We start from the raw sequence: 23,673 nt of genomic DNA on the forward strand, positions 1-23,673 counted from the left end.
ATGTCATTGGAATGAATTCCTTTAACAGATGTAAAGGTCTTGATGACAGTTATTTTCCAGGTCTAGGATCCCATAATCTCATCTCTGAAAGATTTTCGACATGAAGTGTTTGAAGAAGTGGTGGACGTGTCACTGATCTCTGTGGTCCATTCTGGGTCTCCCTTAAGGTGGAGGTGGGGCAAATAGGACAGAATAAAAGGTAATGCTGATAAGGGAATGTGAACCAAATGTTGTCGCATGCTAGAAATGATTAGATGCCCTTGTCAAGGAGCTGTTATAGAGGTCCAGGGTGAAAGAGGGAAACAAGAGGTCAAGTGTGGGCACATGAGCAAAAAAAAGTTTGTGCTGTATAGTACGGGAGAAAATGAATCCTTAATCTACTCCTAAATCTCTCCTTTTCCTCTTTAAATGTTCTTTGGTCCTGGGATGGGAAGAATGGAGGTGGGTCTTGTTGCTATGTATTAACACATATCAGGTTTAGCTACACAATATGTTTGTAATTAAAATGAAAGCTTTAGCAAGAACATTCTGTGCCTTTCCCTTGAGGTTCACAGCACATGGGCTTGGGGCACAGCTACTGAACTGACCTTCGTTACTCAATGCCTATTTTTAAATGTCTATGTCTTATCACCCTGGTTACTTTCTGGCAGGAGACAAGTCTTACACATTCATTCAATAACTATGCATCGAGGACCAGCTAGGGGCCAGATCTTCTAGACAATGATCAGACACACCTAAATCTTTGGTCTCATGGAGTTTACATAATAGCATTCATTTTTAAATGATGGTGAGACGTATTGTATTTTATTTGGTGTTTTTTTTCTTTATAGAGGGCCATAAAGTAATAATACAAACCTTCAGTGACAGCATTTAGGGTTCAACAAAATACAGTAGACTATCAGAGAGTAATAAATACTTTAAGAGAAGAATAGAGAGTGGAATATTGTCATTTTTAATAGTGTAGTCAGGGACAGCCTCACTGAGAAAGTGCTTTTGGAGGCCAGACTTAAAAGATTAGGGAATAAGCCACACAGAGCATTCTAAGCAGAAGAAACTGCAAATGCCAATACCCTGAGACAGGAGAGTGCCCATTTACGCTCCAGGAATACAAGTCCAGTGTAGCTGGAACTGAATGGTGGTGAGGACAGCAGTAGTAAAAGGTGACATCAGAGAAGTAACAAGGGAGCCAGACTGTATAGGGCCTGGCAGATCATTGTAAGGACTTTGGCTTTTACTCTGTGTGAGATGGGGACACATAGGAGAGTTGTACCTGATATGATATGAATTATACACAAAAGGTAAAAAGTACCGCTAGCTGCCATGTTGAGAATGGCCAGACCAAAAGGGAGCAAAGTGGACAGAGAGACCGATTAAGAATCAGTTGCATTATTCCAAATAAAAGATGGTGGTGATCACCAGGCTGTACGCAGTAGAAGTGATGAGAGGTGGTAGGTGGTCAGATTCTGAATAGATCTGGACAATAAAACCAACAAGATCTGTTAATTTGGGATGTGGCGTTTGAGAGAGAGGTAAGTCATGGATGACCTCAAGGTTTTTGGCTTGAAAAACTGGAACTGGGTGTTACCATTAATTAGTCTGATTGTAAACCAGAGGTTCCTCATACCAAATCAACAAGATTCTAACTGAATAGGGACATGTGTATTCAAAATGGAAAATTTCAAACAGTAATGACCATGAGAGTTCTGGACTACAGTACCTGAGAACTGCTCAACAAAGGAAGGGAAAGACAGAGGAAAGGCAGGAGTGAAGGGGACTCACTTCATTGTAACCAATGGTTCAAGTACAGTATCTCATTTAATCCCAGCAACAACCACACAGGGTCAGTGTTACTCTCCCCATTTTACAAGTAAGGGATTTGGCCCTTAGGTTGGTTAAGTAACTTACCAAGGTCATATAGCTATGATTGTCCTTCAGGGCCCTCCCCTTGGAACTGGTTGCAATTCTTTAACCAGGTTTCCAAATCAAGTGCCCCATTCTCAGTTTTCTTACCTTTTCCAGCTGTTTGACTTCCTTCTCCCAGAGGATAGGAAGGATATATTTTTTCCTTGCTGGTCAGTGGAAGAATATTTCAGTTGGTACTACATTGCATTGTTCCAAAATACATCTTTCAGCCAATGTGTGTCAATGTCTCTTACATTTCATCAACCAGGATACCAGTTTTTATCCAACATTCAGCCCCCCTTACACACCCATTTACTATTTTTCCCAAGACTCTTCATCCTGGAAGTCAAACCACAGAACATACAAGTTTTCTAAATGCCTTTGCCCACATCATCATGTGGTGCATGGCAACGTACCCTCAAGCAGTGGTTACACAAGAGCTCCTCATGCTGTGATGCTTGCTGTTAAGTGGTGAGCCTTCCCCAAACAGGTTTATCGAATCCAGGGCAGCAATGAAGAGTGAGGGCTTGGGTGCCTGCTTAACCTTGGTTCAGAAATCTGAGTTTCTGACACTTTCCGGCTCCATGACCAATGGCAAGGTACCCAACTTTTTGAACTTCAATTTCTTTGTCACTAAAAAGCAGAAAATTGAAACGGTGTTGTGAGAATGAAATGTGACAGTGTTTGGGGAGCTCCTAGGGTCTGATACTAGGAAGTGCTTCCTAATGTACGCTGTTACTACTTCCTGGCTCCTGTCCTAAGCAACGCCAATAACAGAGGATGTGTAGTTCCTGCCCTGTGAGCTCCTGGGTTGCAATGGGAGCTCTGCGTTCAGAACCCCACATTAATTTTTCTAATCTGCTTTTTCTCCTAAATAGTCAAGGCTGCATGGTGTTCCCTGTATCTCTGGCTGCTCAGCTCAGCTGGTGAACTGTAACTAAGTTGAGGCAGGGTCATGAATGAGCAAATCAGCAGGGAATGTTGGAAAAGCTACCACTGCTGGAAAATAGAAGAAAAGCCTCACGCAGGGGCTGGCCACACAACCTCTTTGGCATCAGCCGTCTTACTCATGGGCTGGAAAAAAACTTTGAGAAGTGAGCTAGCTTTCTTTATGCTCCTAAAACTACTGCCAGTTACATCAACAGCTATTTTGTAGTTAGACTTAAAAAAAAAAAAAGATTCTCTAGTCTCTTTCAATGTTGTTTTTCACGTGGTTGATTCATTTTTGTTGTTTCATGAAGATGATATTTTTGGAGTCAGTTCTCATTCCCTGCCTCCTGGGTAATTGGTACTAAACTAAGGACATGTGGAGAAGTGGTCCAGTATGGAGGCCTCCTCTCTGCCATGTCTGCGCTGACTCCCTGGAATGAACATTAATTATCATCTCTCTCTGCCAGAGGTCTTAGTTAACAAGATGTCTTATGGGCACTTTAGTCTTAGTTTGTCTAAAACAAACATCCCTCTTACTCCAACCTGCTCCTACTCCTGTGTTCCCAGCACTGATTGGAGATATGCTCATCCCAAAACTCTAAGCTATCACCGCAACAGATCAGGCTCTGAATCTTGTGGATTCAGACAATTCTCTTTAAAATATCCCTCCTTTCAAACTACTCTTTGGTCTTTGTCCTCACTGCCTAACCACCTCTCATCTGGCACGGTGTAACTGCCTTGCCCAAGTCTCCCCATGTCCAGTCTCTTCCATGTCCAACCACCCCAGTAACACAGGACTTATGATTCTAGCCCTGATTTTAGCCTGAACTCTCAACATCCATCACTCAGTTAAGACCTATTATACTCCAGAAATGTGCTGTCCAATATAGTAGCCACTAGCTACGTGTGGCTATTGAGCACTTGCAACATGGCTAGTCCAAACCAAGATATGCTAGAAGTGTAAAAGACACATCAAATTTCAAAGACTTGGTATGAAAACAAGAATATAAAATATTTTATAATTTTTTATGCTGACCATATCCTAAAATGATAATATGAGGGGACATTTGAAGTTAAATAAAATGTATCATTAAGATTAACTTCATTTGCTCTCTTTTACTTTCCCATTATGACTACTAGAAAAACTTAATTTACATATACAGTATGTAGCTTGTATCATAGTTCTATTTAACAATTTGCCCTGGTGCGAAGTCCTTCCTAATTCATAACCTTTGTACCGACTATTCTTTCCTTTTCCCTAAAACATCCTTCATCAAGCCAACCCCTACTTACCCAATATTTAATTAAAATATTACTTCCTCTGTGAAAACTTCTCTACCTCCCCTTTGTAAGTCCCTTTGGTACCTTTACCTGATTTAAGTATTTAGACATTTATTTCTTTAATTTTTATCTCACTCACTAGACTGCAAGGTCCACAAAGGAAGAGATGCAGCTTTGTCTTGAGTCTTTACTAATCTTATGCATTTTTTTTAATGTCTGGGAAACATTGATGTTCAATAAATTCTACTTGAATATTTGAACGAATGGGACATCTGATGTCCTTGCCAGGAAGTGTTGGTCAGGCTGAGCAGTAAGCTAATATTCCATTCCCTACCTGGCATCAATGAGTCAGAATGAAAAAGGGCAAAGTAAGGCTGGTCCACTCTCTGGTTCCTCATTTATCCCTCCATCAGTGGGTTCAGTGAAGAGCTGAGCCTCCACTCCAAACCAGCACCAGTGAAGTGGTAAGAGTTGTCAGGAGGCACCAGAAAGAAGGATGCAGGGGTGACGGGAGGAATGCTGTCTCCTCCTCCCCACTTACCCTGCATTCTCTTCTCTGGGTCAACAGGGCCCAGGGGAGATGAGTTTACACCTAGACTTAGAAACAATAGGACAATGCCCCTCTTTCTTCTGGAAAGTGTCAGTGGAACAAAGGAAAACTAAAGGGCCACGCCTCCTATCTGCAGCAAGGCAATATGAATGAGTGCTCCACTCTGCTGGAATGACGTCAGTGAATTCCAGCATGAAGTTCAACATATACACTCACCCAGCCCTCAAGCTCTACATCTCAACTGAGACTTCCTGCTAAATAAAGAAATTAAATAGAATAGCGAGCTTCATAATATAATATCAAAAATTCTGTGATACCAAAAAGAAAAAAAAAAAACAAAAACCCAAAACCCTAACCCACTGGTCATACCAGAATGAGGAGAATCACAACTTGAATGAGAAAAAACACTCAATAGATGGCAATACAGAAAGGAATCAGATGCTGAAATTTTTTGACAAGGATTTTAAAGGAGCCATCATAAAAATGCTTCAACAAACAATTATTAATTCTATTGAAACATGAAAAATACACAAAATCTCAGCAAATAAATAGAAACTATAAAGAGTAAAAAAACCTAAAAATAACAGAAATAAAAAACTTACTAAGTTCCATAGTACAGTAGAGATGACAGAGGATAAAAGCAGTGAATTTGAGGACAGATCAATATTACTGATCCATTCTAAACAATAGAGAGAGAACTGGAATGGGGTAGGAAAGTGAACAGCGTCTCAGGAACCTGTAGAACAATGAAAAAAGAGCTGAGTTATATCATCGAGTCCCAGAGGGAGAGGAGAGAGAAGGGCAGAAAACATATTCCAAGAAATAATGACTGAAATCTTCCCAAATTTGCAGAAAGACATAAACTTATACAATCAAGAGACTAAACCCCAAATAGAATAAACCCAAAGAAATCTACACAAGACATATCATAATTAAACTTCTGAAAACTGAGAAGAAGCCTTAAAGGAACCAGAAAAATAATGACATGTTAGTACTGGGAAAAAAAGAAAAAACCTGTCAACTGCAGATTCTATGTCCAGGGAAAATACTCTTCAATAACAAAGGGGAAACAAACATATTTTGAAGTGAAGAAAAACTAAGAAAATTTATTGCTTGCAAACTTACCTTTAAAAAGAATGGCTAAAGAAAGTTCTCTGTACAGAAAGGAAATGATAACAGAAGACTTGTAATTTCAGAAGGAAAAATAGAACACAGAAATGGGTAAAAGGTAAAATGGGTAAACACAATAGACTACCCTTCTCATTAGTTTTTTATATTATATTTGATGTTTGAAGCAAAAATCATAAAACCATCTGATGTGAGGATCAATGCATGAAAATGAAATAAAGACAATTATATTTAAAAAGTAGGGAGGTAAAGCGACTAAAATAAAAGTAAGCTTTCTATACTTCACTTGAAGTAATAACATGTCAAGTGAAAAATAAGCTGATATCAGTGGACTCTGGTCAATTGCACATGCACATTGTAATACAGAAAGCAGCCACTGAGAAAAGCACACAAAGCGCGACACTCCCAAAAACGATACGTCCATCAGGATGAAGTGAATGAATGAAGAATGAATGGATGGAAATTAGTTCTCAGGAACTTTGTTTTTTAAATCTTGCTTTCAAAAAAAATTATTGCATAGAATTTTTTTAAACCATCACAATTACCTGTGACCACGATCAAAAGATTTTTGTAAAGTATTGGATTAGGTGATTAAAATGTTGAATCATGAAAAACTACAAAATGAGTATAAATGAAAAATGCAATCACTCTGACAAAAGCAGAAAGTGTGATCATTTCATCCTCAGGATCGTGTCCTGATCCCCTCATTTCATTCATGTTACTTCTGTTTGTTAATTTACTGCCTCTAACTTGATCCAAAGCAGCTGTTTTCCCACAAAAGAATCTTATCTTTTTCAGCAAGGGGAGTAAACTAGGGTTAAAATTGCAGCCAGAGACAGTCCCATCTCCGTGAAGCTTCAGGCTGGAACAGGCTATGAGCAGAGCCAGAAGCTCATAAAGTTGGTTTGAAGGTGGGATTATCTTGTTCTCTCAAGACCAGAGTCATTAGAACAAGGTGGAGGGCGGCGGCTCCCAGACAGCTCCACAGCCAGCAAACGCCAGACCTCTTTCCTCGTCCTTGGCTGCGATGAACTCTTCAAAGGAGACATGTGGGCCCCGGCCGAGGTCAGCTCTGCTGCTCCTCACCCAGTGACCTCTGGCCCAAGTGCACAGAAAAAGGGACACAGCCATTTAGGAGATCAAAGCCCCAGCTTTCCTCACTGCTCCTCTTGACTCTGCTCTGAGGAGGCTGAAGGGGCGGTTAATGAGGGAGGAGGTGGGAGAAAAAGACAGGGCATTTTAGCACAATGTGAATCATTGTGAATCAAGCAACACCTTGCTGAGGCCTCACTGGCCAGGTCGCTAAAACGTAACCAGCCATCTGCTTCTGTCACACCTGCTTTCAGAGACACCAGCCCCTGAGGAGAAGGCAGGGTTGCTACAGGTAATGAGATGAGCAGAAATGAAGTCTGGAGAGTGGCTCTGACAGACAGAACTGCTCTCTAAGGTCTCTCCTTGCAGCAGAAGCCTCTGACTCACTTCATCACAGCTGTCAAATCGGAGGTCAGAAGGAGAAGGGGCACCTCAGGGCCAATCCCCCTTCTCAGAGTTTTGCTTTCTCCTGCACTGATATCTCACAGCAGGAGCTTCCAAGCCTCCAGGGTGCTGATGTTGGTCACACAGTCTTCGTTTTGTTGTAGGGTCACCAGCCAACCCGGGTTACCTGGGTTGCTCCTTCCTCTTGTTCTAGCACTGAAAACTCCACTGCCAGGAATTTGCACGCAGGGAAAACCGGGACAGTGGGCCAGCCTAGCTGTGGAACAGCAAGTTTGCACAGTTTACTGTGCTGTCTGAGGAAAGGTAACTATAGTGGTGTCCTCCCAGAAAGATACAGCCACACCCTAATCCCTCAAACCTATGAATGTGACCTTATTTGGGGAAAAAAAGGTCTTTGCAGATGTAATTAAACATCTTGAGATCATCCTGCAGCATCAGCCATCTTTATAAGAAACAGAAGAGGAGAGGACACAGAGACAACTTGGAGAAGGTGATGTAAAAGCAGAGGCAGACATTGGAGTGAGCTAACACGCACCAGAAACTGAGCAACAAAAAGAACAGAATCTACCCAGGAGGCTTTGGAGGGAGCACTGCCCTGCCAACACTTTGACTTTTAGACTACCAGTTTCCAGAACTGTGAGAATAAATTGCTGTTGCCTTAAGCCACTCAGTTTGTAGTAATTTGTTATAGCAACCAAGGAAACTAATATAGAGAGCCGGGTATTTGAGTGTTCCCTGAGACCTCGACAAATTAAGATTTTTTCTTATGCGAGGACACTGGATGGCTATAGGTAGAACAAAGAAAAGTATGCAGTCCATTAGGCTGAAAAAGAGGTTTAAGATGAATCCTTAGTAATCACCAATGAGTTTAGCCTATTGACTTTTTTCATAAACATTTGTTGAATACAAATTTGCCTCAGGGAGAAAATTCTGACCTCCCTCAGGTATATATATATATATATATATATATATCCCCTCAGAACAACACATCCATAGGGTCTCATATTTTTGCCCAGTGTAGATATAGGTTGACCTTTCATTTTTTAAATTTCTCTCATGAATTAAACTTCCCAAGATAATTTCCCAAGATTAGAAATTCTTTCTGTCTGTCATAGAAGATTCAAGTCTTCTAATAATGTGGCACATATGAAAGGGGGATTGACTGTGACATCCGATTCCTAATTCTGGCTCTGGTATTAAACATCTGGTGATCTTGTGCAAGTCACTGCCTCTCTGGTCCTCATTTTTATCACCTATAAAATCAGGAGATTCCACTAAATTATTTCAAAAACGTATTTTAGCACTCAAGAAATACGGGTCTAAAGCCAGATTTCAAATGTTAGAAGTATCTTATTTCCACATCCAAAAAAAAATCATCTTTTTATAGCAAGAATTACATACGAACTTTTCTGGGTGAAATTACTTTTGTTTCAAGGTGAAGTCATCCCCTATTTTTGCTTCCTTTTATATATAAATAAATTTCGTTATGTATTTTTTTTAACAGACTGAGGAGGGCCAGAACATTTTATTCAGCAAAACGTTATGCTGAAGACATTACAGTTTATTTTTATTGAAATTCTTTAAAGGCTAAAAATGAGAAGGCAGAATTTTTAAAAAATAAATAAATAAAAAGAAAAGGGAGAAGGCAGAAAGTAAACCCATGAAATAAGTATGAAAGCAACACTAAAAGAGATAATGCAATTAGCATCTTAGCTCACTTAAAATGAATGGACTCACTACAGAGCACACCTCCAAACAACGCAACAAGTAGGTAAAACATCTATCAATATCCCCAGAGATATGGGAAAGGAGACTTACGTGTTCTAACTCTCCTTAGACCATGCCCACAAGGATTCGTCTTTAAAAAATTAATCAATTAATTAATTTTAAATTTTTTTTATTGAGGTATGGTCAGTTTACAATGTTGTGTTAATTTCTGGTACACAGCATAGTGTTTCAGTTATACACACGTGTGTGTATATATGTATTCCTTTTCATAGTCTTTTTCATTATAGGTTATTCCAAGATATTGAATACAGTTCCCTGTGCTATATGGTAGAACTTTGTTGTTTATCTATTGTATAAATAGTAGTTAGTATCTGTAAATCCCGAACTCCCAATGTAGCCCCTCCCACTCCCTTCCCCCTCTGTTAACTGTAAGTTTGTTTTCTATGGCTGTGAGTCTGTTTCTGTTTTGTAAATAAGTTCATTTGTCTCATTTTTTTAGATTCCACATATGAGTGATATCTGATGGTATTTTTCCTCCCCTTTCTGTCTCATGTCACTTAGTGTGACAATCTCCAGGTCCATCAATGTTGCTTCAAATGGCATTATTTTATTCTTTTTTATGGTTGAGTAGTATTCCATATATATATATATATATATATATATACACACTGCAATTTCTTTATCCAGTCATCCGTTGATAGACATTTAGTTTGCTTCCACGTCTTGGCTATTGTGGATACTACTGCTCTGAACACTGGGGTGCATGTATCTTTTCAAATTAGAGTTTCCTCCAGATACATCCCCAGGAGTGGGATTGCTGGTATGTCTATTTTTAATTTTTTAAGGAATCACCATATGTTTTCCATATGGCTGCACCAAACTACATTCCCCACCAACAGTATAGTAGGGTTCCCTTTTCTCTACACCCTCTCCAGCATTTATCGTTTGTAGACTTTTTAACGATGGCCATCCTGACTGGTGTGAGGTGATACTTCATTGTAGTTTTGATTTCATTTCTCTGATAATTAGTTATATTGAGCATTTTTTCATGTGCCTATTGGCCATTTGTATGTCTTCATTGGAGAAATGCTCCCTTAGGTCTTCCGCCCATTTTTGGATTGGGTTATTTGGTTTTTTGTTATTGAGTTGTATGAGCTGCCAAGCAGTATCTTACTGATCTCAGTGAGTATCTGCTACAACCCAGTAAGAGAAGCTAATTACAATTTGTCCATTTACTCATCTTTCTTTTCCTTCATGTTGCCCATCTAGCCCCTAAAGTGTAGAGCATGTGCCCCTCCCACGTGTGCCCACGCACTCTCACTTCCCTCATTATTGTTTCTTATGGAGCTACCTTTTTCTCTCCCATAGACTGCAAGGTCCTGGGTGTCAGTGGTACCTCGGTCTTCTTAATCACTGTGTGCCCAGCATTTTATAACCTTGGCTGAACCTATCACAGTGCTTTGCCCCACTACATGCCAGGCCACTGAATTAAAACAAACCACACCAAATACTTTCTCTGTGGACTCTCCTGGATGCATCTAGGTGAATGTGATCACTACACAAGCCGGCTTCACATGAAAAAGCTTGCCACCTTGTCATTCACAAGGTACCTCAAGCGCCCCTACTTTTCCAGCCCACCTAAATATATACATAAATAATTGTCCTCTTCTCCTGAGCACCCTGAGAGATGGATGATGGGTGTCTTCAGAAAAGCATTTTTCAACAAGTGTATCTATTACCTGGGAGGGGGATTAAGGACTCTCAATAGGTGCCTCTACCCAGAAATTCCTAACCTCAACACTATTGATACTTGGGGCTGGATAATTCTTTGTTGTGCAGGTCTGTCCTATGCACTGAAGAATGTTTAGCATCATCTCCAGTCTCTAACCACTCAGTGCCAGTAGTGAGCTCGGTTGTAACAACAAAAAATGTCCCTGAATATTGTCAAATGTCCCGGGAGGTGGGGTCAAAACTGTGCCAGGTTGAGAATGACTACTCTAATCTTTTCTCATGAGCACCTTGGGGGAGGAAAGAAATAGTTTATTAAATTATTGTCACCTTGAAAGCTACCAAGAGTCCTCTCTGAAGTGCATAGGTTTCAATAGGACCAAGGTGAATGAAAGGTGCACAGTAGAACAAAAACCCCAAACGTTTCTCCCATTCAGCGAGCTCCACCTTGAACCTGTCTTCCCTCCCCTCCATGCGGCCCCACCCAGCTCCCAGGGCGAAGTGGAGCGATGGCTGGCCCACCTCTGTGCTCTGAGCTTCCTTTGACTGGACAGACTTTTCTGCCTCCGCAAAGTGGTATAATACCTTCCTCCAAGAGAAACAGCATGTTTTATGACTGGCAAGTTTTATTTCCAGCTCAAGCCGGTTCATTTTCCTTTCTGGACACCCCACTACAGATTATCAGTAGTAGCAACTGCCTTATATAAAGGAAACAATCTTTGTCCCGAATTCAGTTATGAAGAATTCTCAATACGCCATTATAAACCACTGCTCCCAACCAACTGTATTTATTAGAAGTAACAGACAATAGATCACTGAATTCCACCGCTAAAAGTAAAACCCAACTCTCATCCTAAATTTCAGCATACTCTCTCCCACCACCATTAACCACAGAAATGAACAAACAACATGTGATTCTTTTTCCTTGTATCATTTCTCTTTCCACATGCCTTATCCTGATGAGTGTCGGAGAGTTCATCTATGAAAGGGCAAAACACAAATAGATAAATAAAAAGTTGAAAGGAGATGGGAGGTGAGGAAGAAGAGACATAAAGTGTCTGGATAATTTGCAAAGTAATTAGTCAGTCCTTGAGTAATCAAGAGCTAGAGATGCAGGAAGTGCCACACCGATGATGGGGAGGGGGGGAAATGAGCCAGTCACGATGGTGCTAACTGCAGAGGACAACAGATCCTCTGCAGGGGACCTTCTCAGCACCGCAGAACAACTGCCTCCCGTGTGTCCTGGCGTCTGAGAAACAAAGTCCACGTGAAGAAAGCAAATAGAGGCACAAGAAAGAATCCTTTCCTCAGGTAACTGGCTGTCCACAATTACAGTCATCACTGAAGACAGGAAATAAAACTGGAAATGACCACAGACGTTGCCAAAACCTCAGCCAGAATAAAACAAAGTCAGACGGCATGGAAGCCTTACATGCCTGAATGAAAAATGACTAAATAAAACCAAATAAAATGGGTTTTATCCCACAATAAAAATGGGTAAAACTTTTACCAAATTAGAGAAACTCCATCGTGATCAAATATGAGCCACATAATTATTACATGGAACAGTAAACATTTTAATTATATAATTAGATACAAATGTAAGGTTTTTGTTTTCTTCTTTTGTGTGCTTGTATTTTTCTGCTTTCATGGTCAGCAGCCTAATGTAGTGATTTAATTACCTCAGAGTCAGTCAGTTAAGCTCGCTGTCTGAAAACTGCCTTTTCATAATGCCCCGAACTGACCTGAAGTGAAACTCAAACTCACTCTTTGTGTCCAGGGCTTTCCTGACAACAAAAGAGGTATTGGTTCCCCTTTCCCCAGATACTAGCCCTGGGCTCACTTCCCAGTCCTTTCTCTTACTCCCCAGGTCTCCTTCTCCACCAGTTCCTTGCCCTCACCCCACCCTCCAGCTCATTCCCCAACCCCACCCCCCAGCAATGGAAAGGAAGGCCCGATCCACCATCTTATCACAGGGACTGTCCTGTATCTCTGGGCACACAAAATCCCTCAGTCTCTAACTGCTCCGACCTTGGCTGCTACATCATGCAAGTGCTCCAGGAGCAGATCCTAAGATCCCACTTTGGAGTCACATGTAAGAAAAGGAATCAGAAACATCTCCTGGTGAAATGAGCTGGGCAGTCCCATGGCTGTTAGAAGAACCAGAATTAGGCCAGGCGTCTTCAGCTTCTGCTTTTCTGACTCAGGTCCTACTACACTAAGGAGAAATACCTTCTCCAGGAAAGGGCTTAAATGGATAGAGGTGGATTCTCTATCTAGTGTGTCTTCATTGGTTTTTTTCTCTGCAAACCGCACTGCATATGACACACACCAAGATTAGAGCGCATTTGAGAGATCCCTGATACTTTGAGGGTAAGAACAAAGCTCAGAACCTCCTGTCTCCATTTTTCACACAGAACACACCGCCTTGCCCTCATCTAACTCAAAGTTATTATGCTGGTTCGTTCAGAGGGAGGTGATCAGAAGTGAACATCATAATAAAGCAATCATCCAGTATGGACGGGTGTTCTTAAGCACAGAGAGAAGGGTGGTAGGAACAGACAGACACGGTATTCTTGTTACAAACGATGCAGATCGATACACTCAGTCTCTGTTAAGATCTGATAAAAAGAGGTAAGGGGCCTAAGCTTTGGGGAGAGGGCATAGCTCCATGGTAGAATATGTGCTTAGCATGCCTGAGTCCCTAGGTTCAATCCCCAGGACCTCCATTTTAAAAAGTTCAAAAAAAAAAAAAAAAAAGAAAAAGAAAAAAGAATCTAAGCTTTGGCATAGCATAATTGGATGAAGTGAAACAAAAGCCTGTGTTTCTGTGGAGATTATTAAAGTGATTCATAAAGATGACAGACTCGATTTCTCTGTATTTTTTAGTGGATTCTTACCCCATTAATGTGGTTGTTGACAAATAAGAGCAGAATGAATTCCTAGGGACTCTTCCAACATAATTATTTGATTTCAGAAAGATGTTTTAACTGTTAAAGGTAGTTCAAGACTATATATTAAGATAATTTCAAACAAATACGGCTGCTTCCAATTGCTTTGGAAATTGTTATTGCTCTACTGCAGAACATTTATTTTGTACTTAATTGGTTATAAACTGCTGTTAAACTGCTTTTATTGGCCATTCAAGGCCATGCAATATGGCTCTCTGATAAGAACTTACTTGTACACACTTAGCTCTGAATATCCAAATATACGGCAACCCCTTTCTACCAAATGCTACTCAGCTTTTATCTATTTTCTCTGCTGTTTCAGTTAGAGGAAGTGTTGTAAGGATGTCTATGCCAGGTACAAGATGTGCATACTTCGGTGTGAAATCAGCTGAGATCAGGCACTGCACTGACCTAAGGAAATAGGATGGTGAATTTTAACTTTTAGGTCTTTGGCTACCTTTACCTTATAAAATAATTCAGCTTAAAGGAAATAGGGATTTTTTACAATTAGCATGCACTACTTTTGTAAAAACCAAGGAGTAAGTAAATAAATATGCAAAAAATAAATTCAAAATAGTACTGAAATGATCAGCAGTTAGACTCTACCGGCTCATTTACCTTTTCAGTCTCCCCTCCTTCCCTTCCACCCACACATACCCTCCCAGCCATTCTGGTCTTGCTGGTCTTCCCAGATCACCAGACACCTCATACCTGCTTAGCATTGCTCACACTGGCTCCGCTCCCTCGAGGACTGTCCCGTCCCTTTCCTGATGAAATTGCATTCATCCTCCAACACCCAGTTTAGCATCACATCCTCTATAAATAAATGTGCCCTTGACCTCTCCTGCAGCCGGCCAACCTGATACCATTAGAGCATGTCACCTTTTGTCCTGTGCCCCAGTTCCTGAGATCTTATTTCTGTTGTAGTACTTTCACCACGCCAGACTCCTTAAAGCTAAGTCCATTCCTCATTCCCATTTGTTTCTCAGGAACTCCCTTAGGGGCTAGGATGTGGAAGATCTCAAAAATATGGTTGAGATGGCTATAGCTAACACTGCTACCTGATACGTAGGAAAGTTGTTAAGACAGTAAATCCTAAGACTTCTCCTCAGAAGGAGGGTCCCCCCCTTTTTCTTCTTTTCTTTTTATTATATCTATATGAGAAGATGAATAGCTAAACCTACCATAATGATTTCACAGTATATGTAAATCAGACCATCATGCTGCATGCTTCAAGTTATATATTGGTGCATGTCAATTACTCCTCAATAAAACTAGGGGGAAAAGTAAATATAAAAATGTACTTATACGTGGAATACATATATATATATATATGTATGATATGAAAAAAGCACCTAGCTTACCTCTTTTAGTCATTACCTAGAAAAATATTGCTTTTCACAGTGTTGCCATAAGTACCAAATCATTACTGCTGTTACTAAAATTTTAATGCTGTCTAATAATTTGAAATACTATAAATACATAGTCAAGAGTAGTAAAAACAACTATTTGATAATACTGAAAATAAAAACAGACAGAATTTTGAAAAAAACAAAAATATGAATGAGTAGCTAACCTGGCCTATAAGAAGTAAGTAAAATTTTCACCCCTTAAGTCAGCATGGCTAGGCTATGGTGCCCTGATGTTTGATCAAACCCCAAGCTAGATGTCCCTGTGAAGGTTTTTTTAAGATGAAATTAACATTTAAATCAGTGGACTTTGAGTAAAGCAGATTGCCCGATCAAATGAAGGCCTTAAGAGATAAGCACTAACTCCCAAGGAAGAGGGATTTCTGCCTTCACGTGGCCCCCAGACTTGAGCTGCAGCATCAGCCCTTTCCTGAGTTTCCAGCCTGCAGACTTTGAACTTGCCAGCCCTTCCAACTGTGTGAGCCAATTCATCAATAAAAACCAGTAAGTCAGTCAATCCCTCCCTCTATTTTCTCTTTTATACATATACATATGAGACAGAGATGATGATGTATGTATGTGTGTGTGTATATACACATATACTGCTTCTGTTTGGCTAGAGACCTTGATCCTGACAAACACACACCCTTAAAAACTTTAAATTTTTGTATTTTTGTATTATACTAGTCTAAACACCTGGCTTTATAATTATGGATGTTGCCATTAGTGCTTACATATAGTAGACTCAAAAATGCAAGTTAATTTGAATTCAGTAGAATTGAAAGAAATAAATCATGCAGATTTGGTTATTTGATAACCTGATATTTCTGCCTCCTTGTACCCTAAGGGGCACAAACACAGCAAAATAAGCTCAGCTTTCTGACTGACATTATGGAAATCACTAATATCTGTGGTCATCAAACACTTCTCTTTAAAATGAAGACACTGGAATAGATTGATGGGTCTCCAACCATGAGTTTCTAAAATGGCCCTTACTGGGGAAGGATAATTAGAGCCTGGCCCAGACTTTCCAGACCGCTTGCTGCAAGGCAACCTTTGGCCGCCACAGGTATCTTTATTTTAATGTTGTTCTTATATTATATCTTCTTACCTGCAATAAACCAAAGATTCATCAACATCGTTATTTTGATCCTATGAATCTTCCTTAGCAATTGTTACTGTCCCTGTGACTGTCACCATTATCATACCTGGGGACCAAATTTTAACAGGAATTGAATCTGAAGATGGAAAACAAAATGTAGGACAACCTGAAACCATGTCACATATTGAAGAACTGAAAGAAACAGAGAGGTATCATCTAGAAAAAAAGATCTGAAGAATTGTAATATGTAATAGGATTTTGTCTATACATTTTTTCAACTTTAAGACTGCATTAATTTTTCACGTATTTCTAGAAGACAAAACAAAGCAGTAGAACGGTATTACCTGGAGGCCTTTAAATACGAGAATGACTTATCCAACCAGGTTGGGGCTATTTTAACTGGAATGGGCTTCTTTGTAAGGCTGAAGACTCCTTGTCTCTAGATGTTTATAAGAGACTAGCCGACAACATTTCAAGTATGTATAGATGGTGTTTCGTTATGAGATTACACATGGTAATTTTGATTTTCCCTTTCAGTGCTAATCCCTTAAAACACTAAGATTTTTGTGAATATAGACAAGAAGATTCCCTAGGACAATGACATCAAGATTCACTAACTTCGTTCATGGTGTCTGTGAAAAGTCTTCCTAATCCATATGTCTGAATTCATTATACACTGTGTATACCACACACCCCTTCCCACTCCTCAGCAAAAGTGAGCATCTAAGTTTCAACTTAAAGTCTAAAAAAACCCAAAGCTTCTTTTCTCACAAATTTGCTTGTGACTAAAACAAGAAGGCCAAAAGGGAAACTGCAACTGAGAATTAGCACCACCTCTGGGCTGGCTGTCAAGAGCTGGAACGATGCATCCAGGAAACAAATATAACTGAGGCGTGTTGGGCACACGCCAGGGGCACTTAGGGGAGGAACTGAGGTGGCTGCCAGAAAAGCCTACCCTTGTACTTCAAGCATCTAGGGCCTCAGGGTAGCAGCTTGGTTCTGTGAGGTGCACACCAGGGGTAGATCGCCCGAGGGACCAAGCACAGAATGAGGCTCAAAAACAGACAATGGTGCCGCAGAGAGCGAGGCTAACCTCGATGCTGGCGCTGTGGTCTGAGCCGATGCTGATGGGGCAGCGGGGGTGGAAGACGAGTCTGGGATCAGCCCGCAGAGGGCGGATCCGGAGCTTTCCAGGGTGGTCGGTGGAGAAGCAAACAGCCACCAGAGTCTGAGTCACCAGGAACTGAGGACATTTTGAAATGCTGATTCCAAAGGAGAGGCCAGAGAGGATGATGGGACCTAACCTAAGGCCAGGTTGGAAAGGAGAAGGCGCCTTGGCTGCAGCCGTGGGAGGGAGGGAAGGAAGGAGGGACAGAGGGAGGGAGGGCTCAGGTGCCAAGCGGTTCCGACGGCGAACGCCCACGCTCCCACTCCCAGAGCAGTCCAGGAAAAGTCTTGGGCTTTTCTCCTCAGAACGACTTGTGAATAAAATGCAGTCGGTCCAGGAGGTTTCCATTTCATCCCCAAAGGCAGCATCCTATCCAGGCAAGTATTTGAAAAGCCTCTCGGCCCAAGCCCCCAGTGCAGGTAAAATGTCCGCAAAGGAAGCCTGGAAAGAGGTGGGCATTCCCCCCAACCCCTGACTCGGGCATCACGATCCATTGTGGTCTAGCACCTCATAAATTACCAAAGAGGAAAACTTTCCTCATCTCATTTGAAACAGTGAGGTGTATATGGCTTTAGCAGACCCAGGACACTTATCTCAAGCTGAGAGTGTAATTTCATGGTACTAATGTGTCTAAAGTGTTGCTGATTGCTTCCTATTTCTCCCCGTTAATGACTTTTGCACCTTTCCTCTGTTCCTTTTATATGGGCTGCTATGGCAGTTGCCCTGCAGGAGGCTGTTTAGACAGCACAGAGCCTTTCAACAGGCTGCTGGGAACTCTACTGGACACTCCAAAGATCTGGGCACCTCTTTCATATAGAGTCTTCTTTTTTTTGGAAAAAAAAAATGTCTTTTACCCTCCGTCAGTACATAGCTCCCTCATGATGACTACTTCTCTGGTAGTGGATAGATATTCAGGAAGCAAGTGAGCAAAGCTCATTTGCTGTTCATAAATTTCCTGGTGACTGAAACCAGCCTGAGAAAGGTGGTGAGGAGTGGCTCGATTTGAACGCATCAAAGAACACATCTTGGTTAGGCTTCAAGGCCAACGTGGAATGTCTTGGAAAGTGTGTTAGCAGTTGGAGGGTCATTTGAGAGCCTTTTCATCTTTACATTTTTAAAGCACCCTGTGCTTGCAAATTTTGGCAAAGTATTTTCTTCCCCTGTTGGCAAAGGTTTCAAATTTGAATGATGAAGTAGCTTTTTCCTTATTTTGTGGAGAAAAATAAACAGTGTGTTCCTCATGTCATCAGGGAGCATAATGTCTGAAAATGCCAGGCAGTGCGGGGCACACACAGAAAATGAACAACGCTGCTCTCCTCCACCCTCCCCACCAGCCTGCCTTCTCCTCTCTCAGTGTCAGCACGTCTGTTCTTTCCATTTATTCACCTTCTTCCAGCCATTGCTGTTCTCTGTTCCCTGCCCTTCTCAATGCACTTTAATTCTGGCAGAGGCAGGGCAGTCCTGGGATCGGAGAAGAGGCCAGACAGCACAAAAGCCTGGCCACTCAGCTTTGGGTTCCACTGAGCAAGTTCACCATTTCAGCCAAAGGTGAGTGTGAATGAGGAACGGGACAGAGATCCAAGATAGCACACGTGTGTCCGCACCGCTGTGACAGCCCAGGCTCCAGTCACGAGGCGCTTTAATCCCTCAATGGCAGACCCACCTAAGGAAAGGGATACCTGAAACTGGACCAGGAAATATTTGTGCAGGAGGCAGGGAACTTGATCCACCCCGCTTTTCTCAGTCACTCAGATTCTAATTAAAAACAAGGACAAGTCCTAACTTCCAAAACAGAGTGTTCTCACCCCCCAAGTCAGTCCTCCTGAAGTGTAACACAGGAGGAGTTTACCAGGCCTATCATTTCAAGATTCCTTTTTTGGTTCGCCTTCAGGAAAGTCTTCTCCTCAGGGTCCATGCTTTCCTGCTGCCACATCCTTCTTGTTAGGGAAGTAACTTCTGCAGCCTCAGTCTCTGGAGAAGTTAATCACCCCAGTTCATTTCATATTCATCAGACAATCAACTTCATCATGTATAGGTTTCATTCATTCTTCCAGTAAACATATATAAAGTGCCTACTGTGTGCCACACATTGTTGTAGGTGCTTGAGGTACATCAATGGTTCCTGCCTTCATGGAGCTTATATTCCAGTGGTGAGTGGGAGGGACCAGAAACACAGTGAGTAAGTAAATTACCTCATATGTTAAAAGGCAGTAAGTGCTATCAAACAACTGAATAAGGAAGGTCGATGGGGAAGTGGCAATAAAAATAGGGTGGTCACAGTGGATCTTATTGAAGAGAAGACATTTGAGCCAAGTCTTAAAGAAGTGAGGGAGTTATCCGAGCAGACATCAAGGAGAAAGCATTAAGAAGCAAACACCCTATGACAAGAGCATGCATAATGTGATCCAGGAGCAACAAGGAAGCCCCTGGGGCAGGAGCTGAGTAAGAGGGGGAAGGTAGAAGACAGTGAGGTCAGAAAGGGAACATGGGTGTTTCAGGTCCCCGTATGGACTTGGAATTTTATTCAGAGCTAAGTGAAGAATCATCTGAAAGTTTTTGAATAGAGAAATTGAACGACCTGGCTTTCATTTTTTAAAGAATCTCTCTGGCTGCCCTGTTGAGAAGAGAGAGAGAGAGAGAGAGAGAGAGTGTGTGTGTGTGTGTGTGTGTGTGTGTGTGTGTGTGTGTGTGTGTTTTGGAGAGTGGGTGGGAGGGTGAAGGAGAGGAGTCAGGAGGCCACTTAATCCAAGTAAGAGATGTTGGCAGCTCCACCAGCGTGGTAGGAGCAGAGGTGGTGCAAAGGAGTCATATTCTGGAAAAATTCTGAAAGTAGAGCTGGCAGGATTTCCTGATGGATTGGTTGTGAGATGAAAGTGAAAGAAGAGTCAAGGATGACAGAAATGTTTGACCTAAGCAGCTGCAGAGGTGGGAGCTATCATCAGCAGAAATGGGGAAAGACAGTAGGTAGCAGAAGCTGGATTGTGGAGATCAGAAGTTAAGTTTAAAATATATTGAGTTTAAAAATAAAATAAAATATATTGAGTTTAATAGATTTCTATCATATAATAATTACTACCAATATTATAATACTACTGTATGCTATCTTATTAGTTGACAGATCGTGATAATTGAGATTTGCGCTTTGTGCACATCTAGAAAAGATAAAAAGTCACAATTAAGAAGAATAAAGCTGAAAGCAGCCTAAGATCTACAGATAGTGATTCTATGCATTAATAGTACCAGTAAGTTTAAAAAGTACACTGTCTTTTCTGGAGGAGACCACTGGATGTTAGACAAACTCCTTACTTGAGGACAGTGACCAGCTTCATTCCCTCTGTTCCCCTGCCAGGCTCACACAGGATTTCCTGTGCACAGAGCATGGCTCACAGCCTACAGAAGGTGCCAGACCCAGAACACAGATCAGAGAAATGGGGGCTTTACCCCCAAACTGATAGTTTCCATACCAAAATGGTCCATGCTTATGCTGGAAGTAGTAGCAGCAAAAAGTCTTCACGTTAGATGAAACACAGAGTTTCTCGTGGCAGTCATATAGGAAGTGTCTGAAAGCTCAAGGAAAAACCTCTCTAGGGTTTGGTAGTTTGGTAGTTTGGGTGCTACAAGCAGGATGGAACAAAGAATATGTCTGGCTGTTCTGCCTCTTCAGCACACTAACCCAATCTTAACCAAACTGGAAATCAGGTCTGGGCTGGTGTTGCCCAGGCACTGAATTCACTGAAGAATCTGATGGTCCCTAGTGTGTGTTATTCCTGGAGCAAAGGACCCGTAGAGTACATTTTTTTCTCTTTTCTCTTTGGAACATTGGCTTCAGCAAAATAGATACTTGATTCTTGTCAAATAACTATGGAAATTAAACATAATTCCAGAGCTGCATTAGATCAAATAAGTGAATAAGTAGCTTTAAGAAGAGACCTAACAATCATGTGGCTCAAAGAGCAAAGAAATGTATTCCTCTCTTATCTAACAGCTCCAGGGTCAGCATTTCAGGCAACAGGCAGCTCTGATCATTGTGGCCATTCCAGAACCCAGACTGATGGCAGCTCTGCCATCTTCCAAATTAAGGTGTCCAAGGTCACAATTCCTGGAGGAGGGAGGAAAGAATAGAAGTCGTCCACTTCATTTCTGCTCACATTCACTGGTAAGGACCAAGATACATGAGCAATCTTTGCTGCAAGGGGTGCTGGGAAATGCAGTCCTGACCCAGTGGTCACATGCTAGGTGTAGCTCTACCATTACGGAAGAAGACAGGAACCCAGTTTGGGAGGACAATTAGCTGTTTCCACTCCAACTGCATTCTTTACTGTGAGATGGACTGGAATGTATGCACAGAGCTACAAGGAAGGGAAGACATCTGTCTGAAGAGAACTTTGCTCTGTAAAACTGGTCTTATGACATCATTACCACCTCAGCTCTTCCTAACCAAGGTAGAGTTATGCAAAGAGTTAATCTGCCCTGAAATTCTCTAAGGAGAGATTTCAGGTTATCAGGGAGTTTAAGAACTTGATCTGAAATCAAGTTCATCTAATTCAAACACGTCACTTAAGACCCTAGGATCCTAGGATTCCAATTTATTTGGACACTTGACCAATATCAATGTGTACAGCTTGGGTAGCCAAAATCAGTTAGATATATCTGGAGAAACTACACACACACACACACAAAATAACCACACCAGCAATATCAAACATGTACTGACAGCTGGCTGAAAAACTTCCTTTTGTTATATTACTCACTCACACCAAAAGTCACTTGCCTGTGCACTGTGGACTAGAGGAGGCCTTAGTTTAACCAACAGTCTGAGATTAACCTACGCAGGGTAGCAAAACACTTGTACCCTTTACCAGAGAAAAGATTAGCTTATAATAATTGCTAATCTTTATTGAACGCCTGCAACATGCTCATTCTCTCATCCCAACCCTCAGAACTGTCCTGCAAAATCTTTATGAAGATATGGAAACTGATGGTCAGAGAAGTTAAGTTCCTTAGGCTCTTAGAAGTAAGGAGTGACTGAGCCAGAATTTGATCAGACTTTCTGACTGTAAAATCTATGCTCTTTCCTCTACACTACACTGCCTCCAACTGTGCTGGGAATAATTTGTGTATAAGTCACACGGGGAGACCAAGGAATATGTGATAAATTGGGATTATCTTGCAGAGCAGAGGTTAGATTATTCTGTGTGGTACTAGCAGAGCCAGATAAAATGGAAGGAAGGCACTGTAAAGTAGATTTATGTTGAGAAGAAATTAGAGCTTTCCAACAGTCCCAGCCATCTGATAGGAGTGTCAGCTTCACACATGGAAGTGAGTTCCACGCTGCTGGGGGTATCCAGGCAAAGGCTTGGCAAACAGTCTCCTGAGTTCCTTGTAATGGAAAGTAAGTTCAGCGACTTCGGAGGTCCCTTCCAATTCTGTGGTTCCTCTGCTCTAACTTGTATATGATGTCATTTTATCTTTTTTGAAAACTTTTTACATACTTAGGATAATCACAATTTTACTTATAGAGACTTAGATAACTGATTATCTGCTTTCTGAACCCGTTTTAATTCCTGTCAATGATTGTAGAATATAACTGAGAAACAGTGGAGCATATAGGTTGAGAGTTCATTTTTGGAGTCAGATAGTGGGCCCAGTGATACCAAAGCTTACTAGCTGTGTCATTTAAGCTCTTTAGGCTTTGGTCTCCTCAACTGTAAATGAGAGTAATCAAATCTCTTTTACAGTGTTATTATATTACATGCCATATTATTTATAAAATCCCTGGCATAGAACTTTGGGCATGATAAGGACTCAATAAATGATGACTTTTAATAAATAACAATAATATACAATTCAGAGAGCAATGAATAATCTTAATCACACCTCTAGTCCCAGAATTCTTACCCTTCTCTTGGTAGACAACTATCCGTAAATGTAACAGCTACACACACAACATACTACCATCCTCCGAGGTGCTTGATTAGTTGGTTGGTTCAAACCCAAAGTTCACTTGGGTGGCTTTACTGCCCTCTCCCCATGGGAAGAAGTGTGGCAGTGAGGATGGAAAGGGAGGAGGGTCGCCATCCTCCCTGCCACCAGTGAATATGTGAGAAGATCTTTCTCATTTATCACTTCTCTCAGGGATCAGATGTACAAAACCACCTGGCCTAGAGTGAATAGGACCTACAGCTCACTCCCCAGGTATACCTGGAATACGCCACAACCTTCAGAGCTCCACGCAGCCTGCTCTAGCTTTTGAGACAAGTTGATATAAATGTCAAGTAGAAATGTTTAAATGCTGAGAA

At 41.3% G+C, this 23,673-nt stretch overlaps 1 long non-coding RNA gene across 2 annotated transcripts in view; it reads right to left on the reverse strand.

Annotated features, from left to right (window-relative positions):
* Nucleotides 1-23,673, reverse strand: part of LOC116665380 — a 162,721-nt gene that overhangs the window by 12,660 nt on the left and 126,388 nt on the right. Inside the window, exons 4-5 of one of the 2 annotated variants that reach the window (XR_004321974.1) lie at nt 5,266-5,399; nt 2,319-2,535 (exon numbers count right to left, since the gene is read on the reverse strand). The exons of the other annotated variant lie outside the window; for it this stretch is intronic. This is a non-coding gene — a long non-coding RNA (uncharacterized LOC116665380). The remainder of the gene's footprint in view (nt 1-2,318; nt 2,536-5,265; nt 5,400-23,673) is intronic. 2 annotated transcript variants of the gene reach the window in all.

Source organism: Camelus ferus, chromosome 8 (assembly GCF_009834535.1).
Source record: "Camelus ferus isolate YT-003-E chromosome 8, BCGSAC_Cfer_1.0, whole genome shotgun sequence".
Lineage (NCBI taxonomy): Eukaryota > Metazoa > Chordata > Mammalia > Artiodactyla > Camelidae > Camelus > Camelus ferus.